Raw genomic sequence first — 23,553 nt, forward strand, 5'->3', positions numbered from 1 at the left:
TTTGACATGTGTAGATTCACGTAAAGACTACAAGAATTGGGATATGGAAAAGTTCCAGTACACCCTAAAATTCCCTCATGCTATTTCTTTGTGGTCACCCTTTCCCCCACCTCTACCCACTGGCAATCTCTGTTTTGTTTTCCGTCACTACCATTTTGCCTTTTTGAGACTCTTATACAAAAAGAGTCATGTAGTATGTAACCTTTGAAACTGCCTTCATCTTCCAGCACAACACCTTTGAAATGCAGCCACGTTGTAACCGCCTGTCGGCAGTTCATTCCTTTCTATTGCCGACCGGTTTTCCATTGTACAGCAGTACCATGGACTGTTTACTCGCCCATTGAAAACATTTGGGTTGTTTTCCAGTTTTTGCTAATGATGAATTGAACGGCTATAAGCATTGAGGTACAGGTTTTTGTCTGAGCATACATTTTAATCTCACCTGGGTAAATACCTAAGAATGGATGACGAATCAGAGGGTAAGAGTGTGTTTAGCTTTATGAGAAACTGAAAGCTGTTTTCCAAAGTGGCTGCCCAGTTTTGCATTCTCAACAGCAACGTAGGGGAGTTCTAGTTGCTCCACATCCTCACCAGCATCCAATGTATTTTTGTCATTTTAATTGCTATGTGACAGTACCTCATCATCCTCCTTTAAAAAAGAGTTTTATTTTCTCTGTCTGGGTTTTTATTCTATACTTTTACTAAAAACTATATCTTCTCATTCTATATCTATAACTCCCTCTCCTAGTCTACATTCTAAAGAATCAATGTGCCTTGAGGGAGGTTACACTCACTTCTCCAACATCTCTATTTCCTTTTCCTCATTCTTGACGGTTTCAAGCTAGTTGCAGATCTAATTCCTGTTTTAGAAGAAGCAGTGAGGAAGTGGTTAATAGAGAGAGTGAATCACCTCCTTTGGAGCAACACCCTATTTGCCAGGGATCGGCTCTGTTGACTCAGGTGTGTGTGTGTGTGTGGTATTTTTTAAGGAGCAGAACTGGATTGCTCCAGAAAGGTAATGCACCTGTAAATTATCTTACATACCCAGGCTTGCCATCTAAAGAAGGTCCCTAACAAACACAGTACATCTCCATATTGGTTGCCAGTCCATACTATGAGAAAGCTGCACAAGCATCTAAACATCAGAAGGCCAGACTGGCCTTTGCACATCTAATTTTGGAGTAGAATCTTTCATTGGCAAATTAACAGTAGAATTGGTGGCAGGGTATAATTTCAAATTTTCAAGGATTTATTCTGAAAACTGCCACGGTAAAGAGGGTGAAAAGAAGGGTGACGAGAGGGATGGTCCTGAAGAACCAGATAGCAGACGACTAAACCTGGTTCTGGATCCAGTTCTCTGGTTATCCATTCATCTAAAGCGGATAGCTGCCACGTGGACACAGAGCAATGGGAAAGAGGTGAGCTTTGCCAAAGTGTGGAGGTGAGAAGGGGAAAACTGATGTTATGAGAACATGCATGGGGGTGTTATAAAGAAAGTGTTTGCATCTTATGCATTGAAGGTTTTCAAGATCATAAGTAATGTACGATTTTAAAAACTTTTATATGTACGGTGTCAGGTGGGTACTATACTTATCAGGAGAGTCACTTTGTGAGTTCTATAAATGTCTAACCACTGTCCTGTATACCTGAAATGACTATAATATTGAATGCCAACTGTATTTGAAAAACAAAAGTTCATAAATAAAATAGTTTTAAAGAGGCTTAACTTGACAGCCTAGAATAAGTTGGAGAAGGTAAAACAGAAAGAAGGGAAATGACTCGGAGGGCTCTTGAAATAATCTCAGCCTCCAAATTTTAAGGTAGACTCTGCTTTTTCTCTCATGCAGTAAATCTTGAGTGCTTCTCTTTACCCTTCTTTTTATTCATATCATTCCCACCTCAATTAGAGCCTTGCTGTTTCAGCTTTGGGTTACCAACGCTTCCACAGCCACGGCGTTATTCTCTCTCTGAGAGCATGTGGAACAGCAATCTTGTGTAGACAGTGTACACATGGACAACATTTACATGGTGAGGGGCAGTAGCTTAACATTTTTTCCTCGATAACATTTTCGGTGTATCTTTGTTTCATACTTTATTCCCCGTGAAGAGAGAGGTTCAGTGTGAGTTAGTAGAAACCCTCATCACTCCCCTCTGCTGGGGAAGCAGGCTGCTGATGTCACAGTAAATTCCAGCAGGACCCCCAGGAGCCTTGGAATAGACTAATGTCCTTTCTCTGGGTTTTTTCTTGATGGACTTAAAGAGAGGAAGCTGCAAGAATTTGGATATTCCCAGGGTCAAAACCCCAAGAAGTGCATAAATTCAGTCTACGAAAATGACTAGGCTCAAACCTCCCGGTGCATTCAAGAATTAACCCGGGGCCTTATTCTTACTAGGGACTTAATGTGTGCTTACTAAATCGAATTGTATCTCACCATTGTATTTAACGCACCATTATTTTCTGCTTCATTTCTTTCTTGCTAGAAGAACAACTAAAACTGAGTAGTTAGTAAAAAGGTTTTTAAAAGAGAAACACACTGACCAACTGGCTGCAGAAATTTGTAATAGTTATAAAACTCTTGACTTGTGGAAACATAATTGTCACGGAGCCATATGACAAAGCACAGCATTATAAGTGTATAAAATTCCCTGGGTGGTAAGTTTGTTGATGCACGGTCAAACTTACCTTTATTTAGGGTTCAAAGGGACCTTTTCCATCAGAAATCCTCTGATTGGTTGCCATTGTCAATTTTTTATTGGCTTCTATTTTCTACCTCTCAGTAGCTGTAGGTAGAACAAAAGAAAAAAGCATTTGGGGACAAATTCTTGAATTCCTTTATTTTCATTAGGCCTTGCTTAATTACTCATGTGTGCATTTGGTCAACAGTTAATAAAACTAGCAGCAAGTCGGGTAATGTTAAACAACTTTCTAAGTATTACTTGGCTGTACTAACCTTCATCCATTCAATGACTCCATCAATTCCTAACTCAATCATTGTACATTTTCTGAATGAATCTGCCCAACTACGAATTAAAAACCAAGAAACCCAAATCAGTGTATCATCATGAATAAGAAATGTATTATCATGTTTTTCTTTTTTTTTAAAGATCTGAATGTAAAAGTAATCTCACCATTTTAGAGGTAGAATGGCAGTCATTGCATTTTTTTAAATAAAATAATATGAGTGAGCACGATACTACCATAAAGAAAGTATTATATTCATAACAATGCATCTCTCTATCTAGAGCAAATATCACACACAGCGCTTCATGCAAGATCACCTAACCAGTATCCGATTGACCTTATCAACCCACATTCTAACCATATCTAGGTGACCACATTTTTAATAGGTTCCACAGAACCAATTTTCTTTTCAATGTTACAGCTGCAAACATTTTTTATAAGTCTCTTGTTTGAAAATTCATACCATTTCTCATTATATTTCAATTACCAGAATCTAAGTCTGAGATTTCAGAAATGTTCCAAAGGCCTATGCCAACCCCAAGCATTTCCCAATTTCTCTTATCTCATTTCTCTCCTGTAATCCTGTATCTGTATACAATCTATCAGAAAGGATTATCAAAGGTGGCCCTGGGTAAAAGCCAGGGTCAGCACACTTTCACAAATATTTAAAGGTTTTGTGTGTGAGGCTTTGCATATAGACGTTTACCATTTTCACTTGTGGAGGGTTTTTGCATCCCCGGGTTACTGGATTCTAAAAGAATGAAAGAGGACAAGGTTCCTCACTGAGTCAGCTGCTCACCTGACATGTGACCTGAGACCACTCCTTGAAACCCAGTTCTATTTCCATAAACATCGAGGAGAGAGGGGGATCATTCTACTACACAATCTTCAATGTTCCTTCCACCAGCCCTCATCTGAGGCTCCAAAGACACGGTTCCTTCTGCTGTCACCAGTGGCCATACACTGATTTACATGTTTAGAACCAAGTCTCGGCTGATGCGAGCACAGTTTCAGGGAGCCACCTTTCACTTGTGCTCCAGCTTCTGGGGTCTCTGCATCATTTCCCAGCATAGTTTGTCAACGGTAAGATGGGGTCCTAAATGAAACCCTGTGCTTAGTTGTTTGGTTTTTAGAATTCATCATTTCACTTTCCCTCTTCTTTCATTCTATAACCTCGAAAATAGCCAGGTGGCCTACTCTCAATCACTTAGGGTTAATTGGTCACTGTTTATTTATAAGCTTCAGTCCTCTCTGCTTCTAACATCTGCTTCTTGTACTCAGTGTTTAGCATCTATCACTGTTCATTGTTACCTCTGATGAGGTTGGTTGGTCACTGGTGCAAGGTTTCAGTCAATCTTTAAGTCATTTTTTTTTCATACTGGCACATTGAATGAATGTTTGTTGAATAATGACTGGATTTGGTTGGGGAGGAACTATAGGTTCATGTAAAGTCCATGGATCTTAGTAAATGTAGTGCTAAATTTATCTGTTTATGTTATTAACTACCATTTCATTGCCCTAATTATTGTAAAGAAAGATAATACAGTGTTGATAGAGTTCTTTTATTATCAGCTGCAATAAATGACTGCTGAATAGTTGGGCCCTTTTACCTTGACATCTCCAATAGGGCTTTGTAAACCTGAGACAAAACTATAAAATTGACCCACAAAATATTTCCCTCTTGGGAGAACATACTCATCCCACCCCACCCCAAAGAGTTCTAGAGGGACTTGCAAGGCATCTTAGCTACACAATGGATGGAGAAGTGTCTTGTTCAATTGCCCAGAATTAGTTTATTCAAGATGTCCTCCAAGAGACCATGGAAGGTTGATCAAGAAGCTTTGTCCTGCCTGTCAAAAAAATGACTCAAATTGACAATCCAAAAGGATTTTGTTCTCTACTCCCAAGAAACATGGAACTGTAGTCCTCCCAAAGGGAGAGAGTGGGAGAGAAATACTACATCTGAAGTGGTGACCGTATCTGCCATTTCTAATTCAGACAATAGCTAAAAATGTTTTCAGCTACTCCACCCTTTATTCCTTGGTTAAAAAAAAATAGAAATTACCAGAAGTGGAAGGACTTACTAGGTGCTCTATGTCTTGAGTTATTAAGAAGAGGTTTTAACTTTAAAGAATCAGGTCTGAACTAGCTGCCGACAGTGATTCCACGCTTCCTTCCAGCTAATCTCAGCCACAGCCCAGGAATTCAAACACAAGTGGAAATGGGAACTCAGCTTGGTCCCAGCACCGGTAGACTTGTCTTTATAATGAAAGACAAGGCTCATTTGCCAGACCTATAAGGGAGACATATCTGTTTTGTGTACTGCAGAACACTGGTCTGTGGACAGGGTCACTGAACGAAGGAGAGGCCCTTCAGGCTGGAAAGACAGGCCCTCATTAGAACAGAGGGTGCCTAATAGAATGTGTGGGCATGCCGGGGATGCCCACGTTTTACCAAATGCTCTCAGAGGCTGCCTTCAAAAAACAAACTGTTTTTTATCCACCAGTGATTGTCCCTTTTAAGCTGGTCCTGAAACCTATTTAAACCTTGCCAGTCACATTTCCGGGGACTGATACCAAATCAAGATGGGCTGATTGACACTGATTTGTAGTTTATACAAAGCAGGAAGAGTGCATAAGTTTTCCATTTGATTTCTTAACAGAAAAGCATCTGAATCTGGATATGTTCATTTATAAGTGAAATCTTGAGGTTTATTTATTTATGTTTGTCAGTTCCTTAAAAGGAAAGAGAGGAGAGAGAGAAGCCCATTGCCTTTGCAGAGTATGCTTGATAAAACCACTCTAAATGGAGCAAAATGGGTTGTTTCAAATAACCAAAATGTTTATGTCCCTAAACTCTCTTGGTAAGCTTAGTTGACTGGTCTAAGAGGACAATAATTTAATTAGGAAAAGGAACTAGGAAATTGCATTAATTTAGTGACTTAAGTATGAATATTAAGGTGAAAAAAACCCTAAATGTACATCAGCCAGATGCTTTTTTCTATTCATGAAATATAGCCTTTTCTTTGTTTCCCTTTTGGCATTCTGAAGAGTTTACAGGAGCTGAGGAAGAAGAATGATCTAGTTAGAAGCAAAAGCTTAAGCCATGCAGCTGGCTGTGTTAGCTTATTCTTTGTACCTTCCTGATCTAGATATTCTACACTTTCAAATTCAACTATTCTGCATTTCATCTATTTTATTAGAGGCATGAACATCAGACATCAGACCGCTGACCTTAAGATATCAATCCTTGGAATGTCCCAGCTTATGAAATAAGTTGTTCTACTGGTTAGTGCAGTAGGTGTCAGGAACACAAAACCCTACGTTCTGGCTCAGGCACCACCCTCTAGCTGAACTCTCAGAAGGGTTTCCACCTACAGAATGTGCATAATGATCCCCATCTCAGAAGGCCATCGGGAAGACTAACCAAAGCTCGATTTGGTCACTTGTGAGCTATTGCATGGTACTTGGCATGCGTGCTAGGCTCTGAACTTGGCAATGATGGGGGTGTATGTATTGTTTTATGGAATTTTAGATAGGAGGAAGTCAGAGCTTCTACTCTAATCCTGTCTTTTTCAGAGTGCTGTTCGATCTTGTGTGTCTCTTCCAGCTATTTGGAAGCAACAGAGAAGGCTGGGTGGGTCCCTTAATCAAGCAAGAAATGAAAACTGTCATTGCAGAGCTGTCACTGCTGCCCAGGAGGAGGAACACGAGCACAGTAAACATGGTAAGGATTGCTATGGGAACAATCAAAACAAGAATAATTTAAGGTTTTCCTTTGCTCCAACTTCAAATAATGAACAATACACCAGAGGCAGATTTCTCATGAAGACAGAGATACGCGAGTCTCTGAGCCTGACACTCCTAGGCTCTTTCCAAATCAATATTTACTTTCAGGCCAAGTTTTGTATTATTTTCCTTAAGGAGGGCCCTCAAAATTGTGTTATCTTCAAGCTGCACAATACCTAGTCCTACCACCCTGTGAAAGTAGTTGCCAATTAACTTCCCTCATATTATTACTGCTCCTCTTCCATAAGGAACTTCTGCTTTAAATTTTGAATGCAAATGTGGAAGCTGATGTGTGAAACCAACAAAAAAAAGTGATCGCCCGATTAATGGGCAAAACTCTCACTCACCGAAAAACACTGAGCATTGGAATAAGTTCACTCAGCAGTACAACAATGGATCGCATTTGGGTATTTCTTACTTGATTATAAAGCATCATTTTAAGACATTTTAATTGACTATATATAAAAGGGTACATAAATGAATAGCTGGGAGAATTATTAAAAATTGAAGACATTCTTGCAATAACCACTTATGTCTAAATGTAAGACATTACCAAACTTCCAGAAAGACCCCTTGTGCACTACCATTTGTTTATTTTCTCCAATTCTGTTTACTTGAAAACCGTCAACCCTTCAAGAATAAAGTGGTACAATTCACACTTGCTCCCCTTCCAGTTAGGCTCCCCGAGTGTTAACGTTGAGCCACATTTGCTTGCTCTTCAGCCCCACCCTGCCCTCTCTTTTGTTTAATTTGGTGAGAACCACTGTAACAGCTCCCTGATAAAAATGTGCATTTTCTAAACGCAGGACATTCTCCTATATAACCGCCATTGTTACAATAAATTACATGCTGATTCAGTGACATCACCTAATATCCAGTCCATATGTGACTCTCCCCATTGTCCCCCAAATTTCCTTTATCATTTCCTATCCATTCAGGGTTGAGAGTTCTTGTATTACTGCTATTTATCAGTCCCTTAAGTGTTCTTGATTCGGTAACTGTCTCAGCACTATTTTGGCCATCAGCGCATTAAAAACAGAACATAATGTCTTACAGAATGCCCCCGAATTGAGTTAGGAAACTGGGTCTCCTGCCTTTGCTAATTGTTGTTCCTGTTTATTTCTAGTCCTGAGGGTGGCGACTTCAGAAGTCACAAGCAAGACCGCTACATAACTGGGAGGAGCTGTGCCAAACGAAGACTCAGGGCCTCTCGTTCAAAAGCCAGGGGGAAATGCTGCTTAAGATGCTAAAATGCAACACTTTTATTTTTGAGAACATGTTATTACTATGAGACATGATAGGGATGGCAGGAATTCATGACTAACAATGTAAGCTTACAAATTGCAAATAAAGGTCATATTTTATAAATTAATAATACTAACAAAGTTGATACTTTATTAGTGATAAATACTGATATGATATGTTGATTGATTATACACTTTTTCTGACTCTCTTCTGCCTATTAATTTACCAGATCCATCAAATTTATACTTTTAACAACTTTATTTTCAAGCAATGTCATTGAAAGTGATCATTGCTGGCGAATGAAAGATAGCAAATTATTTTTGATAATTTTTAACTTAGAGAAGTATCTTTATTTACCCTGACACAACAGTTCCTATAGCCATTAAGAGAATTTTCAAGGCTGTGACAATATTGGGATAAATTTTTGATGTTATTTTGAAGTATAAACTAGCACACTTGAAGCAGAAGATTCTTAAGAAACAATTTTCTCAAAAGGTTTCACTCCGTCCAAATCAGTTTTGTGTAAGTCTGAACTTAATTTTAAGAGTAAATTTACACAATGGAATTTCAATGTTTCTTCTGACATTTTATGAAACCTGTGGAGGTCATACGGGAAACTGAAAGTGGCTTCATGGTGGTTTGTGTGTAATTCAAATGCCTGTATATGCATTATGTCACCATAGCTTCAATAACAGAGAAACGTTAGTCTTCAAACTGCTTTCCTGTTAATAGTTGGCTAATCCAACACTTCGTATAGAAATAGTATTCTTTTCTATCAAGTGTAATGATTTTTTAATTTAAGTTTTTATTTCTGAACCTGTGGATATTTGCTTTGCAATGGGGCAGCAGTTTTTAAAGCCAGAGATTCTAAACTCGGAAGAATTCTGAGTAACTGCTTGCTGTCTTTTACGGCAGCATTCATCTGTACACTATTATTTAGTAGTAATTTACTGACAGAGGCTCCTGCCTGGGTGCCAGCAGTTTCTGCCCTGGGTGCATGTAATCAAAATGCCTGGTGTGCGTTCTCTCACTCGCCTGGGAATCTCTGGTGCTCTGGACCGCCCCAGGCTGGCACACGTGCACGGGCAGCCAGGCCAACTGCACAGCATGTAGGCTGCTCACTGCCCTCTGTCCCCATTCGCCTGAGCCCATGCCTGCTGCTCATTGGTGTGTCTGCTCTGCTCACACATGTGCTCCAGTTGTCCCATCGCATTTCACTTACAAAACACAAATTCAAAGATAAAATTACTGAAAATTCCAAGAGAACAGCAGAGCATTAAACCAAACTTGGCCTCTTCTGAGGGTGGGGCCCTGGGACTGCACAGGTCACTCACCCATGACACTGGCAGCCCCAGGGACTGCTTAAGAAATCTTCCTTAGGAGACCAGGAGCAAGTGAGTATGTGTACACACTCATGTCCACACCAGGGTCCATGACAAGCCGGAACATCAAAAGCTCATGGGAAGATGCCCGCGTCAGAGATGCCCCTGCAGATTGCTGCAAAGGGCAGAGGTTCTCACACCCGGTGTGCACCAGAATCACCTGGAGCGGGTGGGAACCCAGGTGGCTGAGCCGGACCCTAGTTTCTGACCTAGCGGGTCTGGGAGGGCCCATGAATGTGCATTCCCACCACTATCCTGGGCGATGCTGCTCCTACGGTAACTGCCCTTTGAGACCTCTGCCATTGGACACAGTGGGAGCAGTAGCTTGTGCTCCATTTTTGTCGGGAGCAAGCAAGAAAGTCCAGATTTTATGTGAAATCACCCAATTTTTAAAAAAAAATTTACTTGAAAGTTTTTAAACATCAAATAAAACATATTTGTAGGTGGAATTTGACCTAAGTGGTTCTTAGTTTATAATTCTCCCACCAAGAACTTACGTTAAGTTAGACAGAGGTAGCACTCAAGGCCTCGATGTTTGAACGTCTAGTAGGACATTGGGTCAGGAGCACAATTTTTAAAAAGCCATAACCAATGGAAGTAGACTGCATTATTCTTTTAGATAAAACTATTATTATTTTTCCTCCAGACTCTAGAAAGAAGCAAAAATAATAAGAAAATGCATGGATATCTTGAGACTTGCATTACTAATTATAATAAAAACACCGCTCACCAATCAGGTAATGAACTTCCCACTGTGGGTAGGAGCTAGGAGACAAAATAGAAATATTCTATCTTACTCACATTATGCCCTGTCTCTCCAGCACCTTCCTCTTCTTTCCTTCCAACCCCCCAAATTTCCCTTTTCCACAAATACTGTAAATTGGCAGCGCAAATTCAATATTCAACAGTTACAATTAGGAGAGGGAGAAAGAAACGAAGTCATCTTTTTTATAAAGTGAAAAACTACAGCTGATTTCCTTTTACTTAGCAGCAATTAAAACACATTTGTGAATTTATAAATATTTTGGAGCGTGGTTCTGCAAGTGTTTCTAATTTGAGCAATGACAGGTGTTTGTTGTTTAAAATAAATAGCAATCCTGGGGTCTTTTACTTAGGATTCAAAATATGTCACTGTGGAAGAAGGAAATTGAATGCCGGCTAAATTTGCTTCGGAAACAGGTAGTGATACTCTGCTTAGTTAACGCTGTGTCAGGGAAGCACGTGGAGAAGCACCTACTACGAGCCAGGAGCTGTCTCACTTCCCTACATTTCACCTTCAGGATAATTCTGAGACCTAGCACACAGTAGCCCTGTGTTATGGATGAGAAAACTGAGCTCTGAAAGGATCGGTGACTTACCCAAGGTCATCATGCTGGGAAGTAGTGCAGAGGGAATTCGAACACACAGCCTTACCCATCAGGGTGGCCGCTGGTGACGACCCTGGTCTTGGTCAACCACAGCTCAGGGGACTATGACAGCAGGAGCTGTCACAGAAGAGCCAGGCCAGTCTTCCCGGCAGCCTAGGGGGCGGGGGAGGTGCAGGCTTCGAAGGAACAATCATTGAAATGTCTTCCTGTGTTTGTTTTCTGGGGACAATGGCAAGATTACATCCTAGACTCTGAAGTCAGACTATCTGTATTCACATCCTATCTCTGTCACTTGGCAGTTTGACCTTTGGCAAGTTGCTTGGCTGGTCACAGCCTCAGTTTCCCCTCCTTGATAAGTGAGGATGGTAACAGCACCTGTGCCATAGGATTGCACTGAGATTATTAGATGATAAAGATGAGCCACTGCACACTCTATGTGGCACCTTGGGAATGGTCAATATACCTTTGGGACTATACTCTTGTTTAGTTTTAGGGGATCGTTGGAAGCACCTCTATGCCCAGGTATCTTATCTACAAAAGAGCCACATCTGAAGCCACAACTTAAGAAATTGAGTCTTAAAGATCGTTGTCTCCTTCTCTTCTTTTCAGAATCAGTTCAGCTGTCATTTTTTCCAGGAAACTTTCCGAAACATCTCCTACACAGTTGCCTAGCTTCTGCTCATCAGATTATGCACCATATTAAAGTGAATTGTATTATACTATGTAGCAATGTGTATTGCTTTGATTTCTGCTGTACGTGGACTGGCTGCTCTCTGAAGGCAGTCTTCTTTCTGTCTCACCCACCTGCGGGTGCACCTAGAAGCACTGGCTCTTGCCCTGACATGCTGGCCTAGGCTCCTGCCTCTGCAAAGCAACCTCCGTGCCTAGAAAGCATTTCTGGGAATTTCCAAACTGTCGCTCCATCTGGCAGGCACCATGGCCCTGCTCAGTTCTACGGACATGTCTGCCCTTCCTTCTGGGTATCAATTTCTCTGTCCACCGTGATTATCAGCTGCCAGCTGCTGTTGAAACACTTAAATAGCAAAATTGAACAGTGGTTTGTGAGCCCACAGGAAAGAATCTTTCTCTTTCTGTCTGCATTTTGACTTGTTCTGGGATTCCCCAAAGTAGTGGAAGGGTAGGAATGATGGGAAGTGGGAGGGGCCCACCTTGGGTGAAGGTAATACAAGGTGCATTGTCTGCGGAGGATTAAAATAATGGTACCAACTAAGCATTGACCTGCTTGTTACTATCACCACACACTGGCGATTCTAACAATGATAAACTACCGTATTTTTCAGACTATAAGATGCACCTTTTCCCCCAAATTTGGGAGGAAAAAGGGGGGTGTCTTATAATCCGAATGTAGCTTACCTGGCTCACTACAGGATTTCTGCTTTAAAGGATGTTATTAAGTATTTTACCGCATTTTTTACTTAAATTTTTTTTTCCTATTTTCCTCCTCTAAAACCTAGGTACGTCTTATGGTCCAAAAAATATGGTACTCCCAGCAAGTCATCTTTAGTTGATCTAAATTCTAAAGTGGTAGTGACAAATGAGTTCTAATAAGAGCAAAACAACATCAGTAATAATAACATAGGCTTCACGTTAACGAGTGTTAATAAACATAGTATTCTACAGGAAAGTACATTCAGAAAGCTCCCAGTTGTACAGCCAGTTTCCAAACACATGGACTCGGCTACACGATCTCATTGGAAGAATAAGGAATTCCTCGGAATCAGCTAAACTCATTTTGGGTGCAGTTTTTCTTCAGTTCCCCGAACACTACATACTCCTGCCCTTGAATAGCAGGTCTGGTGATGACAGCACAGGACTGTGAACGTGAAAAGACAGAACCTGAGTTCCATTCAGTCGCTTGGACTTGTTTGTGTTAGAAATTTAAAAACAATGAAATAGAGTGCAAACTGTGAGTTTTGTTTGGTAGGTGCAAATTTTAGTCCATATGCTAAATTGTTTTCTGTATTTTAATTAAAGAATGAATCAAGACAATAACAACTATAATAATAATTATTATTACATGATTGTCACTGAGAATAATTTGGTTGAGTTGAGGAGTATTAAAAAGTGACCTGTGGCAAGAGTCCAATATTTGAGGTATTCCATGCCAAGTCGTGCTCTCTGGCCACGACATCTTACGATGGCCTGTCTTTCAGAAATTACTGAAAACCAGAAATCCTTTTAACAGAATGTATGCACAGAAATGCACATCACTGAATATACGTATTACTAAAATCCAGACCAGAGGCAACAAAGTCTAAGCTGGAGACAGAGGTCAAAGCCCTCGTTTTAGATCAAGCTTGTCCTGCTCCCCGCTCTCCTTCATTCCCAAGTTTCTCAAAGGTTCTGGTGCGCTGACTCCCGAGGAGCCTGCCCCACGGGTTCTCCCGCTCACTCAGACATGAGGGCACACCGCCACTCACCTGTTCACGCAGCTTAGGCTCAAGCTAGGACCCTTCACCTTCATAACCAGGTCAAGTACAGAGCCCAGACAGAGCAGAGAGACAATGCAGGTTTTAAACGGATACTTGCAAGAGTGAAATGCATGCAATTAAACTGCACCAATGTGAGCATGTTTAATCAGATCTATTTTCCTCCCTGCTGGACCAGGAAAGGGAAGGGAGGATGGGTGGGTGTCAGGGAGGTAGCGGCAGGGACAAGGCTGGGCTAGTCCCTGTCACCCAGTTTAGTGCACTTCTCAGCCTAACCTGCCTGACGCCTGTGTGGGGTCGTGTTTCAAGAGCTGCTCTGCCAAGTACTGAAGTTGAGCAACCACCAAGGAGAGTCCTTTTATTGTTGCTTTTCTGTTTCCATAGCACTTTGGGTTTCATGCTTTGCAACCATTAATTATTTATTCCACAAGGCACTCCGGAGAGATTCAGCAGACTAGGAAACACGTGGAGCAAGATTGAGTGCCTTGCGGGGTCTGCGGAGCACTTCAGCGGGAGAGAGGATGGATGACTGGCTCAGTGGTTTCCACTCCTGCCTCCGGTCCCCACGGCCCTCCCTCAGCCTTTTCTGCTAGAGGTGAAGAGGCACTGTCTGGCTTCCAACAGCCGAATTCACTCGCTTGTGCTTAATCATAATTGAAGACTTTCAGGAAAAGGATTTTAGCCTTTCGAGACTAATTTAAGATAAGGAAAAAGAAGCAGCTAAGTATAAAATGTTCAGTCTTGACTCAGTTTTCGCTTCCTGATCAAGTGGTGACCACGAGTAAAGCAAGACCTTATTGACCCCACTATCCTGACCCCTGGGGATGTTTGGATCTAGCAACAGGGCAGACAGCACTCGGCAAACAAGAATGTGAGTACGGCTTCCAGAGTTCTGTGGGGACTGCCAACAGCCTTTGTTAGGACTGCGACACCACCCACTGCCTCTGGAGGGTCTCCTGCCACCCTCGCAGCACCCTCGGGGGGACTCAGGGAGACCCACAAGCTCCAAGTGCAACTGATAAGGTCCCCTCTCCTACTGCCCTGCCCCACCCACCTGACCCCCACCCACGGACCAAGAACAATTCTAAGAAAAGGCTAAGAGCAGGGCGATTATTCTCCTTCATCTAAAAGGCCACCATGGCAAATCCCATCAGGTTTTACAATATCTGCTTACCTCAGTCACTTCCATAAGGTCCGGGCCGCAGCAACCTGTGAGGAACTTGCGACACGTAGGCCAGCTGTGTATTCAGGAAGAAGAAGATATGGTTTTGGTAAGAAGTTAGCAGTCTCTGCCACACTCAATCCCACGCTCGTGCCGGTACCCACTATAATGTGACAATGTCCCTATGTGTGTGTTAGTAGGGAAAGGGTGGCAGATGGAGGAGCAGGCAGGATCACGAGTTGCTTCCACAAATAGTTTTGTGGCTTTTCGAGATAAAATGGCAAAACCATGTTGTATACTTTCAAGTAGCTTCCCTGCTTTTGTTTGTTTGTTTAATTTTTTTTGACTGAAATGACCACTGGGCACACATATCCATCCCCTTATACGTCTAAGAATAAGTTTCGTGGGTCATTGTGTCCATAAACACGCAGTTTGCAATGGCAGGCCAAATACGTTCTTTCCTTCTTTACAACCTGGACGTACCACTCCCCATACTTCCTTGGGAAGTATGTAGAGAAGAATCCAATCTCCCCCTTCACTGATGACACAACGATGTCCAAAGACAACAAAACAAATCAATCTGCCCCAGTTCTCCCGCATGCGCACGAGGCGAGCACCCTGAAGTTCTCACCCAGGTATTTCTTATACTCCGGGGGGCGTGGAATCTGATGGGTGCCCAGCGCTCCCCTGCACCACTGTTCCGACGTCTTATCAAGGTACCCGGCCGTGAACTATTGGCAAGAGGCCTGTGGAGAACGGCAGTTTCATCCGCTCATCCGTTCTCCTCCGGTGGCTACGCTAAACCCCAGGAATGCCAAAGCTGCGCTGTGGTCTACAGCAGCTGTTTTCAACCTACCTTTTTTATCTCAAGGCTCATGTAACCTAATGACTAAAATCCTGTGGCACACCAAAAAAACGTATTTTTTCGCCAATCTGATAAAAAGAATAGGTATAATTATGATTCATTCCCACCAGATGACTCTAGTGTTGGCTGCTGTCACTTTTTTTTTACTTGACAATCTAAGGGAGAAGAGGCCGGTGCCCCTGACTAAACGCTCAGGTGTTAATGTTTCAGAGTCTTGCGGTGCACGGGTTGGAAATCACTGGTCTGTACCACTGTTTGGGCCCTGCCTCGTGACCATCTCACAACTACAGATGCTTACTTGCCGGCTTCACCACTTGTGATAGTTGGTAATGCTGTTCAGGAAGCATTTGCTCACTCCCTCATCCCTCATGACAGGAGAATATATCCGCAACCACTGATGTTGGTCTTCGCCATGTGACCTGCGTTGACCTCACGGCTGGTGGAATGTACTTCCCTACCCTTCATCTGGAGCTTGACCTCATAACTTGTTTTTGCCAAAAGGATATTAGTGTACGTGATCCATGCTGATACCTGAAATGTATACAGTATTTTAAGGTGGTTTGTTTACGAATTTTATGCGGCCATAGCCAATTTACACCCTCCTCTCTGGTTTCAAAATCAGTCCCTCAGGCTAATCCATCAGGGGTAGACACCAATCCATCTTTTTTCATGTTAATCCACCACCTCTGTCCCCTTCTGACACTTCAAGACTAAACCAATCAAAATGAAGCAAGGACCTGAATAGAGCTTGGGAACTCAACTTGGATATCCTGGCACACTCGTCTAATAGTGACCTATCATGAGTCAGCCTGTAGAATTTCTTTGAAAAATATGGGCTTTGGAAAGAAAACTTCAGAACAAGTTTCATTACCACTTTAAAAATGCAGCCTTAACAGTTCTTTTTAGAGAGAAGTTTACTAAAGTTTTCTGCCCGTAATTAAGCTCTCATGAATCATAGGTCTTTCACACGAGGGAACTTACCGCACAGGGTTAGTGTTATCTTCGTGGGCAAACATTTTACAAAGAAGGCATTTGTTTCGAAAATAAACACTTAATTTGGATGAATTTTAATAGCCACAGTGCTTGATTCTGATGAATATGTTTACTAGCAGCATTTCTGCTTTGGAACCATTTGTTTCTATTATTTTGACAGAAACAAAATTTGGTTGGTTGTTGTTTGGGATGCGAAGTGGTTTTGTAAGCATTTCAGTTTGATGTTCAAGCAAGTAGTCACAATAATTCCCCAAATCAATGGGAACTGCCGGTTTTCTAGTCATTACTTCAATAAGAAAAGTTTAACCAGTGAAAGGATTTGCAAAGCATGCATCATAAAAACCTTAAAGGAAGCCGCAATGAGAGTTAGTAAACTGTAAATATTTTTGCAAAGGTTTGAGCAATCTTTTCTTCCTTTAAATATTTGTCTGTGTGGTAAACGAATGAAAAATCAAAAAAGAAAAGGGTTTTGTCTTATTTACAATGTGCAACAGTTACTATCATTAAATTCAGCAGACCTGTATTGTGCCTTATGAGTTATACATGAGGTGGAAACGTGGAGGAAATTTCATGCCAACATATTAAGCAACATGAAAGAGACTTCTGTAATTACATCATTTTTTAATCATCAAACTTGAAAATAAGAGAAAACAACTTCTGAAGAAGTCCAGGGTCCATCAGCTGAATGAACAGAAGCCATTCTGTCAGCTAGCATTGATGGGATTTTAGCAGGATGAAATTGACTTTGCTCCAACTCCACCCACTTCACAAACTAATTAAAAAAGCACATCAGCGACATCTTCAATCAGCTCAGGAAGATAAGTGAGCTTCAAAGCAATCAACTACAAAATTGTCAAGAATAGCAATGGATCCTCATAGCAAGTTACTCGTATCAATCAGGGGAACACAAATTCAGAGTCATGTGCTTGATTTTGGGGGGGGAGCATTGTTGGACAATGTGGCTGACTTATAAGAAAGAAAACCACACACCAGCAAGCTATGTGTAAGCATCCAAGTTCTCACTCAACTTCAGTCCACCTAAACTCCCATCAAGCAAGAGTAATAGCAACACTTAGATCAGAAGGGCTCGAAGGGTCAGTGGGCAAATCATTTAAACTGCCCAGAAATGTACAAGTTCCTACAGTCCTTAGACGGAACAGAAGGTTATTAGATTACCGTTTGCATGAGCGCTGGCTGTGAATCAGTAAAAGACCTGGCATTGTGAGCGCATCATTCTCTTTACCATCCAAGACATTTTCCTCATGTTTGAATAGAAGAATGAATAAAAGAAGCACTTATGACACAAGATGGGTTTTTCTTCTTTCTATGTGTTTCCATTCTCAAAGTAGTGGAAATCTAATTTCTTAAGAAAAGATATTTAACTATTCAAAGCTCTGTTCTATTCACAATCTTAAGTAAAAGATTTAAGACAAATCTGAACATAGAACTTTATTTCCTTTAACTCTTGGACAAAAAAAAAATGTAAAAAGAAGGAGGAATAAAAGAAAGAAAAGACACAGATGACACAGGAGACTATGCACACCTACTACGGTGTTTTCGGGTCGACCTATTGATCTTTAGCGATTGCCACCATTCCTGTCTCTCTCCCTCCATCCCTCCCTACCAATATCTCTATTCCTAACTCTCCTTTTCTATCCTCCGTGTCTTTTTTATGGCCCAAGCATTTATTCAGAATTATTGTTGCTTTATACATGTGAAAATATGTTTAAATCCTTAAATAATAATAAACTTCCATAAAATGCCTTGACTCCATGATTACAGGGTGGCATAGGGGTGCAATCAGGACAGCTTGGGCAATAGAAGCCATTCCAAGAGCTTTGGAGCAGAAGCCATGTGCCCACTAGCAAGGAAATGCTTCAATAGTATAACAATAGTGACTGCCACGCCAGGGCATATCTGCTAAGTATCAGAGCTTTCTTTTCTGTATCTGTGTATAAACAGTCTTGCACTCAGAAATTTATACCTAGGGACCAAGAAATTTAAAGCATGCATTGGATTTTTGAGCTGAAAGATAGTAGAGATTAGGAAGCTCAAGTCCTGGTTTTAGAATGAGGAGTCACGAGCAACAGCCTGGTGCTCACAGAGCTCTTCGTGGCGGCTCAGGCCAGATCTAACATCTTCTAAACTCTACAATATTCTTTTTCAACAGCATCAAGGATAGAGTGCCTATTACACTAAGTAGATTCTCTATCACATTGGTCTACAGCTAGGAGAAAATCAATTTCAGGCTATCGACCAGAGAATTAAAAGTCTTACTTAAGACGTGAAATGTTACTGGTTCTCATGAAGACACGTATTTCCCTTACATCCCACTTCTCCATCAAGACATTTGGAGAGATAACAATAATAATGATTTTTTTATACCAAAAAAAAAGAGAGAGAGAGAGAAAGAACTGCTGAAACAAACAGAAAGCAATCCTCTCACAGGTCTGCTTTGTGGGGGTTGTGCAGGAAATAAACCAGGGAGACACACAGTCCTCTCCAGTTGTATTTCACCCCTTCAGGTGCCATGATGGTATTATAGGAAGAACCTCGTCTTTGGTGACAGACGGATGTGGCGCAAATCTCAGCGCAGCCATTTTGCAAGCCGTTAAAACTTGAGCTAGTGCTTAATCCATTTAATTCTCAGTTTTATAGCTATAGCTGTAAAATTGGAGTAGTAATACTTGCAACCTGGTTGTGGTGGGAATTAAATAAGATAAGTCACCAACTTCACCTGCCTGTGGCTACAACCTAATATTACATTTTCTTTTCATGTCTAGACTACTATGATCTGAATTCTTTCCAGCCAACTCCTGGCAAATTGTCTCCTCAAAATTTTCTGAGCATTTCCCAGCATCCTGCCTCCCATGTAGTCCTTGGATCTTCTATGCTGCTGACAAGCTCCATGATAGCGTTCTCCTTTTGGGTAGTTATTTTTTACTATGGGGCCCCACTGACTCCTCCCTGGTCTTATTATGAGCTTATTGCTCAACCCCATTTCCCACACCACACCTGGGGAAGGATTAAGGAGTTGTGGTTTACCCCAGCTTAACTGAAGTTTAGTGCTGTAGGTAACAACTCACAACTGCTGGCATCCCATATTCCCAGATTCTACCTCGGATCCCTTGGTATATCAATGCCCACCCCATCTTCCTGCCCGCCTCCTTATGCAGGTATTTCACCGCTGGAAGTACACAGACTCTCCCATGCTTCGAGTCCAGGACCACCTTCACTTACCTACCTGGAATCCCATAGAATAAAAATGTCCTCTCTACCGACCCTAGGGTCAGCTCATGTCCAGCCCGAGAACTTCCCTCTTTCAGGACGATTGACAGGGAGTAGCCTTTCAACCAAGGCAAAAGTGCCACCTATTGCCAATAAGGTGGCCCAATGGCTCTGACATAACATTGGCAAGAGTCATTGGGATATTTCCTAAAGCCTGTTATGGTTAATCTTAACACCATATGTAGCATGAGAGTAACTTAGTTCAAGTTGCTAAGATGGGCATAGTTTCCTCTTATAATTTTCAAAGTATCTCTTTCATAATGAAATACAAAACATGAGAAAGTATGCATTACTCCAGTTATGGTTTGTTCTCACCTTCTGATTTCCTGTGAGCGAGGATCAATCCCCACCCCTCAACACACACATACAGGATCTAATAATTTAAAAAATGGGAGGGATCCAAAGACAAATAATAGCCTGACCTTAAAAAGAAGAAATGTTTTAGAAACCCATAAGTGATAGGGTTTCAGCTTAAAAAAATAAATGTAGCCTCCAATGTACCACAATACAAAGTAATGCTTGTGACTGTTGTTACTTGTGATTAGGATTAGTAAGATACAATACTAATTTGTAATATCCAAACAAAGTAAATGGAGATCAGATACTAAATCTTAGGTGATTCTCCGGAAAAGGAAAAGCAAACTAGAGCTAAGGCTGTAGGACATGAAGATAAAGATGATTACCATTTCTTAAGTGTCTATTCCCATACACTTGGCCATGTATACCAACTATTTACTTTCACACAACAACTTTAAGTGTTAAACATCATTCTCATTTTACATATGAGGAGAGCATGCAATTTGCTTAAGATGACCCAGGCAACAGAGCATGAAACTAGAATTCATGTCCAGTCTATTTGACACCCAAACCAATGATCATTCCTATATCCTTAAGCATATTCTTTTGTCTACTACCTGGTTATGAAGATGGTGATACTGAAAATGAGAAAAATGAAAAAATATATAAGACAAGGACTTCTATAGTTTTATAATAATTCATGTATTTAGAGTAAGAATATGCGCTAAGGGTAATGCCAGAGTATTCATTCTTCCTTTGAATTTCAATGCAGTGAGAATAAATCACATTCATTCATTCATTCATTCACTCATTCAAGTAATTTAGCCAGTATTACTTGGGCAACTACCATGCGGCAGACATGGTAAGAGACATAAAGTTATAGTCAAGAAAAATTTTTTTAAAAGTCTAACATCTCTAAGATTCTATTGATCTGAGAATCTACTGTGGGGGAACCAACAAGAAAATCAGTAAGCACTCTGTACCACTAAAAGCACTCGAAGCAAGGCAGGCAGAGGGTGATGTGAGGAGTCGCTGGCACAGACTAAGAAGATGAAGGAGATCTCCATGAGTCACCGATTCAGGATCTGGAATCCTTAACTAGGTGGACACAGTCTATAGAAAGAAGAAACGGTACAGGGAAAGCACTGAGGCATGAAAAGGCTGGTACATTTGGAAAACTGGAAGTAGGTCTCTCTGAAACTTGGACAAGAGAACTTTGTACCCTATGGTTTAGTTTCTTCATGTGTGAATGAGAAATAATAAACATACTTTTTTTGTAGAGGTGAATGGTTTGAGAGGAGTGTATTTATCCTTAGCATGGTTCTTGGACATCGGTAAAGGCTCAGTAAGAGTCAGCTCTTGTTATCATGGACAACGTTGCAGGCCATGTTAAATATGCTTTTGGTTGCTGGTAACAGGACGTCATCTGGGGCAGACTGGCTTAACAATAAAGGAGACTCTGGGACCTCTGATACGCAAGGTCAAGCATTAGATGGGCTTCAGGCACAGGTCAACGGGAGGTACAGTCAGCAGAAAACAAGTAAGTTTTTGATAACCAACTTATTAAAAGTGGTTATTAAAATACAGGAAAGAGGAGAATAGAGAAGAAAGAGGAGAAAAAGAAGAAGAAACAAGTGTCTGCAGACTTCTGTGGTTATAGATACTACCACCGTGGCCAAGTTCTCGCTACAATGTGATGTTCCTCAGCTCACAAGGTTCCTGAACACGTGCCGGCCTGCTCTCATGAGCTGGCTGGTGCAAGCTGCCTCCAGTACACCACTGGGTCCTGCACTCTTTCTCTGAGATTCTCTTCACCTATGTGTCACTTTCACCTTAGAGATGACTTTCCTCGTGATCCCAGAATGGCTACTAGAGGAAATGATGCAGTTTGTTCACGTGGGGGCAAGGTAGGGGTGCAGAAGGGTTCCTATACTGCGGAAGAGATGTCCCAAGTTTCTGATTGGACCTCCTGGGAAACCAGTCATTATGTGTCAAGTGTTTACTCTCATTCAGACCCATTAGAGTAACTGTAGCTGGGCCTGGGTCAGTCCCACTCAAATGGCATAAAGAGAGAAACTGAGTCCTCTATTAAAATCCGTTATTGAACCAAGTGAACCAAGGGGGAGTGAATGCTGGGTGAGCTACCAGCAAAAACTCAAGACACAGCCTGCAGAGTTTATAACTTATCGGGAGGATGATGCAAAGATATTGGGGAGGCAAGTCATTGTAAAATTAGTTTCCCAATATCAAATGCCACTCCTTATTTTAAAAGCAAGCACTGTTGCTAACATCATGGGAGATTACATCAGGGAAAAGTATGTATTATGTTAGCTCAAGTTTTAACTTCAGATATTTTATAAACAGCCAGGACCTAAGTTATAAAGAGGCAATTTATGAGCATTTTCTCCTTTTACAAATGATCATTTATTTTGTTTCTTAAGTCCCTGGTCATTTTGAGGGAGGTGCAGGGAAATAGATGAACTCAATTAAACCTTAACTGAATGGTAAATGGGGTGATGATTCTATTATGCCACTCACTAGATAAAGCATAAGCGAGAAGAAACTACAGGGCAATTAGCCCCCCTGAGAGATTCTAATATTTCAGTAAGTCACAGAAATAAATTCTGAGCAATTTAACAGAATAAAACTCTATTAATTGTAATTTTCTCTTGCCTACATAAAAAATTGTTGTGCATGTGTGTCTTCTTGCCTTTTTCCATCAAGTATTCCTTGAACTTTTTGCAACTTTTCAGCCCTTCACATTTGCCTCTGGCTTATTTTAAATTATGCTAATTGGAAGAGGGAAAATGCTGGTAATGGAATAAAATGGAATGCTATTTCTTATAGCATCTGGTGCAATCTGAGCCATTTAAAAGTGCATCTTATGGAATAGAGATCTGAATAAGCAATGCCAGTCTGATTACAAACAACATGGGTCTCGTTAGAATACGTCAATCTGATTGCTAGGTAGTGATACACTGCAGATTACTAGGCCATAATCGCCTCTTACATACTATGTGTATAATACATGGTTTCTCTGGCTGTAGGTTAAAGCTACTTTCTCTCGTGGCTGCATTTCCCAGCTCTACACAGAGCCATGTCTATGTTCTCCTAAGTTGATTTTAACTAGGTCCTTCGGTCCTAATTCTGGTTTCTCCTAAGTAGTCATCAGGTTTTCTACAGCGGTGTTGTAAACAAAGAATTATGTCCAGGGAGATTGCCAGAAACAAGATATGTCAGGGGTCTATTACCCATTCGGCTGCAAGCAGTCGATGGCTGAAGGCACTTCCTCCAAAGGGAAAGGGTAAAGTAACTGAGGCCAGAGCCCACTATATCGCTACAAGTCTTAATTAGGTTGTTGATGGAACTTGGCTGTGCCTTTTTTGACTTGTCAAAATCCATTTGGCTCTTTACTGTGAGTGGAAGAATTCAGACATCTCAGACCAGGTCATGACTTTGGCTCACACGGTCCAGTTCGTGACTTAAACCTCCTGTCAGGGCTCTGGTATCAGGACTTGATATTCATACTCTGTAGTAGCACAATCTCCCCAACCCACTCTCCCCACCTCACACACTGGATCCTAAACCAGTACTAAAGTCACTAGGCCAAGGGAGAAAATGCAAATCTCCAAGCAGCTGCAAACCTAGAAAAGCACAGTAAGTCCTCACTTAGCATCTTCAATAGGTTCTTGGAAACTCTGACTTTGCGTGAAGTGATGTATAAGAAAACCAATGCTGTCATAGGCTAATTGAC

General features: G+C 41.3%; 1 long non-coding RNA gene across 1 annotated transcript; it reads left to right on the plus strand.

Annotated features, from left to right (window-relative positions):
- Window positions 1–1,038: 1,038 nt before the first annotated feature.
- LOC123480159 (uncharacterized) lies at window positions 1,039–8,667 on the plus strand. Its single transcript, XR_006656049.2, has 3 exons — window positions 1,039–1,418; window positions 6,572–6,688; window positions 7,877–8,667. It is a non-coding gene; the product is annotated as an uncharacterized lncRNA (long non-coding RNA).
- The last annotated feature ends 14,886 nt before the right edge of the window (window positions 8,668–23,553 follow it).

The sequence above is a fragment of the Desmodus rotundus genome, chromosome 2 (genome assembly GCF_022682495.2).
Source record: "Desmodus rotundus isolate HL8 chromosome 2, HLdesRot8A.1, whole genome shotgun sequence".
In the NCBI taxonomy this organism is placed as follows: Eukaryota; Metazoa; Chordata; class Mammalia; order Chiroptera; family Phyllostomidae; genus Desmodus; species Desmodus rotundus.